The sequence below is a fragment of the Oratosquilla oratoria genome, chromosome 2, assembly GCF_046742065.1.
Source record: "Oratosquilla oratoria isolate Oo_2021 chromosome 2, ASM4674206v1, whole genome shotgun sequence".
NCBI lineage: Eukaryota > Metazoa > Arthropoda > Malacostraca > Stomatopoda > Squillidae > Oratosquilla > Oratosquilla oratoria.
Window position 1 is genome coordinate 21675445 of NC_134778.1, and position 10000 is coordinate 21685444.

General features: G+C 47.1%; 1 protein-coding gene across 2 annotated transcripts in view; it reads left to right on the top strand.

Moving 5' to 3' along the window:
- LOC143037792 (kelch-like protein 5) overlaps positions 1-10000 on the top strand; it is a 194579-nt gene that overhangs the window by 39312 nt on the left and 145267 nt on the right. The gene's annotated exons all lie outside the window — the stretch shown is intronic.

The following is a 10000-nucleotide window of genomic DNA, read 5'->3' on the forward strand; positions in this document are numbered from 1 at the left end:
CACGTACATACGCACACACACGTACATACGCACACACGTATATACGCGCACACGTACATACCCACACACGTACATACGCATACACGTACATACGCACATACGCTCGCGCGCGCACACACACACACACACACACACACACACACACACACACACACACACACACACACACACACACACACACACACACACACACACACACACACACACACACGTACATACGCGCACTTAACGCTGTAGTAGACAGTATTAAGCCGGGTCCACACTTGTTGCATTTCCACGTATCGTATCATCTTTGCGTACCACCTAGTGATACGATACGGTGCAACAGGGTATTGTACCCACTGGTTGCGTATCCGTATACAGCAGGCGGATACGCAACAAGGGGGTACAATACCCTATAACACCGTATCGTATCACTAGGTGGTACGCAAAGAAGATACGATACGTGGAAATGCAACAAGTGTGGACCCGGCTTTAGGAAACGTAAATACCATTTGTGTACACCGGCTTTAGTCATCATAAATAGAATTGTTTTCTTTGGTGATTATTGTTATTTAATTTGCGTCTTAACAAACGCACAGACCATCCACATCCACCATTTTTCATTCCGTGATTGGCTGACCAAAAGATGTCTGAAAAGAAGTATCGGTGTATTGCATTTACAAAGTGGAGTCCGGTGGTGGTATTATACCACTTGGTTGTTTCGTCATTAGTGGCAAAGGACGCATGACGAGTAATTGGTGGATGTGCACAAAATTGGGAGTGAGAGTGAGAGCATGATAGACTGAGAAAGAGAGAGAGAGAGAAAATGAGAGAATGAATTTAAAAGGGAGATATAGTGAATGAGAGAGAGCGTGAAAAAGAACGAGTGAGAGAAAGAGAATAAAAGAGTGAGGGAAATGAAGTGAGAGAGAGCGAGTGAGAGAATGAGAGATAAAGTGAGAAAGCGGAAGCGAGAGAGAGAGAAAGCGGGAGCGAGAGAGAGAGAAAGCGGGAGCGAGAGAGAGAGAAAGCGGGAGCGAGAGAGAGAGAAAGCGGGAGCGAGAGAGAGAGAAAGCGGGAGCGAGAGAGAGAGAGAGAAAGCGGGAGCGAGAGAGAGAGAGAGAGCGAGAGAGAGAGAAAGCGGGAGCGAGAGAGAGAGAAAGCGGGAGCGAGAGAGAGAGAAAGCGGGAGCGAGAGAGAGAGAAAGCGGGAGCGAGAGAGAGAGAAAGCGGGAGCGAGAGAGAGAGAAAGCGGGAGCGAGAGAGAGAGAGAGAAAGCGGGAGCGAGAGAGAGAGAGAGAAAGCGGGAGCGAGAGAGAGAGAAAGCGGGAGCGAGAGAGAGAGAAAGCGGGAGCGAGAGAGAGAGAAAGCGGGAGCGAGAGAGAGAGAAAGCGGGAGCGAGAGAGAGAGAAAGCGGGAGCGAGAGAGAGAGAAAGCGGGTGCGAGAGAGAGAGAAAGCGGGTGCGAGAGAGAGAGAAAGCGGGTGCGAGAGAGAGAGAAAGCGGGTGCGAGAGAGAGAGAAAGCGGGTGCGAGAGAGAGAGAAAGCGGGTGCGAGAGAGAGAGAAAGCGGGTGCGAGAGAGAGAGAAAGCGGGTGCGAGAGAGAGAGAAAGCGGGAGCGAGAGAGAGAAAAAGAGAGAGAGAGAAAGCGGGAGCGAGTGAGTGTGTGCAAGGTCATGGACGAACGACGTATCATGAGACCAATTGGGCCGTGGAGGGGGAGGTGGAGAGGGGGATGGGGGGTGGCGGAGTGTAGGTTTGGCACCTGCATGGGGCACTACTACATGCGGGAGATGCCAACCGCCCTTCATTGCGTTTGAATGGCCACAGCTGCATCAAAGATCTGCAGCTGTATGCAGCGCTCGGCTCCTTTCGATATCCCCACTCTTTTTTTCTTTTTCTCTTTTTTCTCACCGTCTTCTGTCTTGCAATGTTTCCCTCTTTCATGTTCTTACTGTCCACTCGTTCACGGTCTTTCTCATACTGGCTGACTGTCGCTGTATTTCATACTCTCGCGAAGTTTCCATTCTTGTTGCGTGTCTGTGTGTCGGTATATTCGCGTCCGCCATTCAGTCTGCCTATCTCTCTCTCTCTCTCTCTCTCTCTCTCTCTCTCTCTCTCTCTCTCTCTCTCTCTCTCTCTCTCTCTCTCTCTCTCTCTCTCTCTCTCTCTCCTCTCTCTCTTTCTCTCTCTCTTTCTCTCTCTCTCTCTCTCTCTCTCTCTCTCTTTCTCTCTCTCTTTCTCTCTCTCTCTCTCTCTCTCTCTTTCTCTCTCTCTCTCTTTCTCTTTCTCTTTCTCTTTCTCTTTCTCTTTCTCTTTCTCTTTCTCTTTCTCTTTCTCTCTCTCTCTCTCTCTCTCTCTCTCTCTCTCTCTCTCTCTCTCTCTCTCTCTCTCTCTTTCTCTTTCTCTTTCTCTCTCTCTCTCTCTCTCTCTCTCTCTCTCTCTCTGTCTTTCTCTTTGCCTCTGCTTTTATCTCTACCTTCGTGTCTGTCTCGGTGTTTGCTATTGTATCGATCCAGGTCCTAGTCGCATTGTATCTATCTGATCACGATTATCCTCGATCCGTGGATCCCCGATTTGTCCCGTGGTGGCAGACGGGTGCCTACCCCCCCCCCTCACCCCTACCCCCAGGGTGGCGGGTGTCACGGGGAGCTCGATTAAGTTGTCAGGTGGCATTGGTGCCACCTGACAACCACGTCGCAGTGCCTACACGGCTGAGTACAGTGGAGTGGACAGAGTTGTGCCGTCGTCGTTTGTAGTTTTCGTATTAACACAGTGCAATGTAGTTCATTTCGAAGCTTTAAGAATCATTTAGATAAACACCTAAGCAAGATGCTGTAATGATTATCATTTGTTTTATATTATTTTTTTGTTTTGTTATCATTTGTCTGTTTGATTCTCATTATTAGTTATGTCAATTTATTATTTTCTATTTACCTGTTTATCATTTAACCATACCTATGCATCTATTTATGTATTTTATTTGTTATTTACATTATTATAATTTTTATTTATTCATATATTATTATGATTTTTTTTCGCATCCGACCTAGATATGGAACAAAAGGTCTCCTGTCGGCATGCTCCGCTTTTGTAATCCTTTGTAATCCTTTGGTTCGGGGACAGCTGTAACAGGGGCATGAAGACTCCGCTAAGCATCTCCCCCCCTCCTTGGATGAATTAAATCACCTGACGGCACCCAGAAAAAATGTATAAAGTGAAGGGAAGGAAGAGGACCCCGCCCGGAGGGGTCCCGGTATATAGAGAACATTTTCCTGAGCACAACTACCGTTGTGGTTACTGAGAGCAAAGTGGGTATAGTTCACTGACCGAGTTGAAGAGTTGCGAAGAGGAGAGCTCGATTGAAAGAAGAATTTGTTGGAACGATGTAGAAGGTCTCGGGTTTCCCTCTCGTCGGTCATCGATGTCCTGAGGGCCTCCTCCGGAATCCTTGCTCGGGTCCTGCCTCTTCCCCCGAACTTCTGCTCCCTCGAAGTCGGCGACTTTCGTGTGTTTAATGTGGGTATGCTGTACCTGTGGATGCACCTGGGTGTGGGAGGGAGAGAGAGAGATAGATAGAGAGATAGGGAGGGAGAGGGGGTTAGTAGGAGGAATGAGGAAAGGAATAGGAGGTGAAAGTGATGGAGGAGTGGGAGGAGATAAAAATGGATGGATGGATGGAGGGAGGAGAGTGAGGTGGGAGGAGGGACGGGATGAGTGAATTGGAGGGGAGAGTGAGGTTGGAGAGAGAGGGAGAGGGAGAGGGAGAGGGAGGGAGGGATCTAGTCTGTGTGGAGGGCGGAAGGTATATGATTGATGGGCTATTGAGTGATCATCCTTGAACCTAGGGAGCAGTTGAATGCGCTGGTGAGGAGATATTAGGGAGGTTGAGGAAAGGTCCCATGCCAATGAAAGCTTAATTATGATTGGGCAGCGACATTGATGACGCAGTTTCCATTTGTGTATTCTTGTATGCGCTGTTGGCGTCATCGGAATCTTGCTGTTCTCGTATTAGCTTAAGGCGTTATACCTCCAACCTCCGATTAATCGGCGGTACCGCCAACCTCCGATTAATCGGCGGTACCGCCCACCTCAGATTAATCGGCGGTACCGCCAACCTCAGATTAATCGGCGGTACCGCCAACCTCAGATTAATCGGCGGTACCGCCCACCTCAGATTAATCGGCGGTACCGCCCACCTCCAATTAATCGGCGGTACCGCCCACCTCCAATTAATCGGCGGTACCACCTACCTCCGATTAATCGGCGGTACCGCCCACCTCCGATTAATCGGCGGTACCGCCCACCTCCGATTAATCGGCGGTACCGCCCACCTCCGATTAATCGGCGGTACCGCCCACCTCCGATTAATCGGCGGTACCGCCCACCTCCGATTTATCGGCGGTACCGCCCACCTCCGATTAATCGGCGGTACCGCCCACCTCCGATTAATCGGCGGTACCGCCCACCTCCGATTAATCGGCGGTACCGCCCACCTCCGATTAATCGGCGGTACCGCCCACCTCCGATTAATCGGCGGTACCGCCCACCTCCGATTAATCGGCGGTACCGCCCACCTCCGATTAATCGGCGGTACCGCCCACCTCCAACATACGAGACTCCTTCCCGGTAGCTGCGGGCACCCAGTCTGCCTCAACAATCGGAGGAAAAATATTCCAGTGGGATAAAGTCTTTAGTTGTGGGTTCGAATGTCGTCCTTCTCTCAGAGAGTCCCAGCATAGACTGTTGGTCAACTCTTCCCATTAGTACAATCGCATAAAAGGGCAAAGGTGATTGTCTCGGCTGCTCGGCGACTCTAGGCGTAGGCTCCTTACTGTTGATATTTTGACCCACGTAGTGCCTCTCTGATATCGGGTAGAATTTTTTTTAATCTTGCGGTCTCTTGAGGATAGGGCGGGGTCGGGGAAGAAGAGGTTTCGAAAGTATGTCCTGTGCTAGATAAGATACGTTCATGAAGATGCTTTTGGAGTGTCTGGCTAAGGTGAAGATGCTTTTGGAGTGTCTGACCTTTGGAGTCATCTGGATTCAAAGAAGCAGAGTATAGTCACGACAAAATGTTTACACCTACCTACTCGGAGTTTTCCATGACACAGAATGCAAATTTTTTATCTTGACATTTTTTTTATCTGTTAAGGAAAATTACTTTACAGAAAGCTAGATACTACATAGGAAAATACATCACGCATACATACATATACCAAGGGCTTTTTCCCCCCTTGTAAGGAAGGTAGCCAAAGTCAAAGGCATAATTCCACTCCCATCCATTTCATCCACACACTCTACTCCCTCCTTCCCTTTCATCTTGGCTCCTCCTGGATGACGGGTCATCCCTGCATCTTGCCCATGGCCCTGGGTCAGAAGCAATGCAGCAAGACACAGCACATCCACAGCAAAGCCGCTTCATTTAATCGGAGACCCTCCCCCTCCTCCCCGTCCCGTCATGCACTCGACAAAGAAGAATATATTAACATTGTTAGAGAACTGTACCATGGGTCAGATCTTTTGATCGTGATTGTATGTCCTCATAGCAAAGAATTTGATCGACATTTTTATTCCCTAAGGTCACCTTAACCTTGAATGTAATCGCGTTCTGTTAGCAAGAATGACACTGGACGGGCGCGCACCGCCGCCTCAGTGAACGGCGCGGTGGGCGTGTGTGCAGCTGGGACGAGGGCGTAGGGCCCCCGAGGCACGCCCACTCCGTGTCCGTCAATCCTATTAGTGTCACCACCACACCGTGACGGGCGTGACCGAGTGACGTCACCCCCACGTTACGTGTACACTGGTGGCGTCATCGAAAGCGTGGTGGTCTCGCATTGTTTTGGGTTCGAATCCCGCATTCCTCTCCGAATCCCAGCAGCTAATGTTAGTTACCTGCCCTGACAGTCCCTAAAACGCATACACACATTGGACTACTCAGCGCCTCGTGGTGTAGGCTCCTTACCCTTCTTGGTGAACCAGCGTTTCGTATGCTCGACGCGAGGCACGAAGGTCGCTATGACGTCACGTAACAGTTACTGTGACGTCATATCGCCCTATCCAGATACTTCATTTGCGCCACACGGGTCCCACCTGATTTTAAATAGCAATTGCCGACAAGACGGTCAGATGGATGGGGCCTTTGTCAAATGTACAACGTTCAGTTTGTTGAAGCTTGAAGATTCGTTTAGATAAACATTTAAGCAAGATGTTGTAATGACTGCCATTTATTTTATATTTGATTATTTGTTATTTGTCTTTATTTATTATTTGCTTGATTTCTATTTATTATGTCAGTTTATTTACCTGTTTATCATTTAACTATACCTATGTATTATTTATTTGATTTATTATTTATATTATCATTTTTATTTTATTTTAATTATATATATATATATATATATGTATATATATATATATATATATTTCGCATCCGACCTAGTTATGGACCAAAAGGTCTCATGTCGGCATGCTCCGCCTTTGTAATCCTTTGTAAAGCCTTTTAAAGAAAATAGACGCGGAATAAATCATCTGAGCTATTTATACATCTCGAAATGGATGAGGAAGGGACATTAGGGTATTCCACGGGGGTGTTATTCCGACATGTGTAAATGGAGCTGTGATTCTCAAACTGTGCGCCGCAACTGTTCCCCGAAGTGCTCGTAATTTTTATGGATCGGTATGTTTACTTAGAATTATTATTATTACACGCGAATGCACGCAAATATTCCTACTACATATTCGTTCTAATGTTATGCCAAATGTGTATTTCTGTGTCACTGAAATAGGTACCAAATTTACACTACACTAACCGTAAAGTTGGTGCGCCGTCAAATTCCAAGATGTCATTAGTGCGCCACTATGCAATGAAGTTTGAGAACCCCAGTCTTAGTGGAGGTTGCATCCTGCGTCTGTGTACTTGATAAATGTTCAAGTGAAAGGTTCTATCTTCACATAGTGTCAACTCGTCAAATGTTTTGAATTTGAAAAGCTGGAAGACGACTTCGCTAACAGTATTCTAGACTTCCCCAAGTCTACAATTCAACAATGTGTTTAATATTTGTATAGGTTTAACTTTTCTTAGTTCGTCATTCAGTATATGACGCAATGTTTATTTGACATTTGGAGATTCGAAAAATAAAATATTGTAACGGAAGTAGTTTCTACTCGAACCAACTCGCTTAAGTCGCGTAGGCGTGCCACGGGTCCTATCTCTCCGCGTGCATAGACGGACACTTTGTATATTAATTTCAGTTTTGGGATCAGTTTTGTCTTTTGCAGAAGCTTTCTCCGTTTACCTTCCGGCATTGCGGTGGGAGATCTATCTACCTATATATATACAATTAGACTTTCCCCTTACAAGGGAGGTAGCCAGTAGAACCCTTGCAAGTCTAAGTGATACCCCACCCATCCACCTCCACCACCACTTCCCACCAACACCACCCCTGCCTTTTTTGGCTCTTGGCTTGTGAAATAATTAAACATATTTTAAATTTTGTATATATCCCTATTGCAAAAAGAATAAGGGCAAACATTTTATATTTTGATTTTTAATTTTAACTCAAAAATCGTCGATTACGGTAAAATATTCAGGACTAACCTTTTTTTTTATTATTATTTTGTCGACCTTATGGGCCGCAAGTCTAGGCTAGGTTTGCCCCCCCCCCCCAGAATATGCTCTCCCCCCCCCCCCATGTGAGGGCCCTGGTAGCCATCCAAATCCATGCATCCACCCCCACACATCCCACTTCCATCCGTCATCCATGCCCCTTTTATTTTACGGTGGTATTCTTAAAAAAATCTTTCCTTATAAATCTTGCATAAATCCTTGGAAGGGAAATATTTTTTAGGAATACCACCGTAAGAATCTTACTGTGGTATTCTTAAAAAAATCTTTCCTTGTATAAATCCTTTGAAGGGAAATAATTTTTTAAGAATACCACCACTAGCTCCTTAGGGATGAAGGGTCGCCCAGCAGTAGGGAATCGATTGCATGTTATCATGCATTAGTGATTGCACAATAACATACAACCAATGCTTTAGGGGCTGTTTTGGAATGCCCCTACGGACTGGAGCCACGGATCTACGTCAGAATAAGTCTGAGAGGAAACTAACTTTTATGCTACGACTGTACACAGTTTCTGCTCTTCCCTTGGAACTGTCCTTTGCCAGTTTCTCTTCTCTTTCTTATCCCGTGGTAGAAACAGGATAGAAATCTGCCACCGTGATTCCCATGCGAGTCTTAAAACGTCTAGGGAGTTGTTTAATGTGAGCAGGTGGAAGCAAGATATTATGAATTATGGTTATCAGTGAAAATTGTCACCAGGATAATAGAGCGTGAAAAATTTGCCACACGACATTCCCTGTACGCTGACAAACTCGCGTCTCTTTTGTCTTCGGTTAATTAACGGTTAGACAATGCAAACCTCATTTTCGGTTAACGGTTGAACGTGTCTGCCTTGCTTCCGGTTAATTACGATCATAACGAGCTGTCATGCTTTTGATGGTGGAGATTTGGTGCCAGTTGGTCGTGCACAACAAGCCACATCTCCTTTTCCCAACCATTCACGATTACAGGCGAAACAAGACACGCCCCCTTGCTTTTTCCTGCAATTGTGATTGGTCAGGTAAGGAAGGAGGCGTGTCTTGTTTCGCCTGCGATCGTGATTGGCAGGGAAGACAAGGGGGCGTGTCTTGTTTCGCCTGCGATCGTGATTGGCCAGGGAAGACAAGGGGGAGTGTCTTGTCTTCCCTGGCCAATCACGATCGCAGGCGAAACAAGACACGCCTTCTTCCTTACCTGACCAATCACAATTGCAGGAAAAAAAGTATTCCCCGTAACCATTCGCAATTATAGGCAAAACAAAACACTCCCCTTGTCTTCCTTGGCTTATCACGGTCACAGGCGAAACAAGTCACGCCCTTTTGTCTTCCCTGGCCAATCACGATCGCAGAACAAACGAGCCATATCCCCATGTTTTCCCTGACCAATCACGTTCGCAGAGCAAACAAGTCACGTCCTCTCATCTCCCTATACCAATTACGATCTTTGGTGAAGACTTTTCCGCCAAATATGGTCGGACGTGGAACAACCCTCACCGTACGTGACCCCAAGGTCCATATAGTATATGGACCTTGTGTGACCCCTGACCATTCACGGCGATCGCTAGGCTGCGATTGGCCAGGATGTGCAGAGCATATCCCTCTGCGCCTGAGACCACGCCAGGAGGCGCTTAGCTGCTGCCGAAACGGTCACCTTTACCCTATTATGCTATTTAGGGGGCTATTGGAGCAGATAGCCTATAGTCACTGCTGAGATTCGAAGAGAAGTGCAGGATTCGAACCCACAACTAAACAAATGCGAGGCTAGCACCAGGGCACAGAGTATATTAGGCGTTCATGTTTAACAAGTGGCGAGGAGGTAATGAGCCCAAGACTTGATTTATTGTCGCTCGTGTAGAGCCGTCGTGGCAATGAATTGCAGCAACAGATGTGCCAGGTGTCTGTTAAACGCTTTGCATGTGTTGGGTGTAAATTTGTACCATCCATCATGTCGTTAGCGGTGGTAAAGAACGGTGATGTCTGCTCAGAACCCTGCGGGAACTCCCCCCCCCCCCACCTCCAGTTCTTTCCTTCCAATCTGGCGTCTTAGTCTTCATCACTATCTTCGTTAATCTGGCCTTCAGAAGGTCCAGCGGGGCTATCTTTGAGTTTTTTTGTGTATTCGGAATTTCACCTGTGTGTGTGTGTGTGTGTGTGTGTGTGTGTGTGTGTGTGTGTGTGTGTGTGTGTGTGTGTGTGTGTGTGTGTGTGTGTGTGTGTATTCACCTCGGATCTGTTGGTCTCTGTCGAGACAGCCAGACACCACCCTACGGCAGTGAGCTCAGAGCTCATTATTTGCCGATCTCTGGGTAGGTCTAAGACCACTCACACACCGGGACAGCAAGGTCACAACTCCTTGACTAACGTCCCGTACCTACTCACTGCTAGGTGAACAGGGGTTACACGTGAAAGGAGACA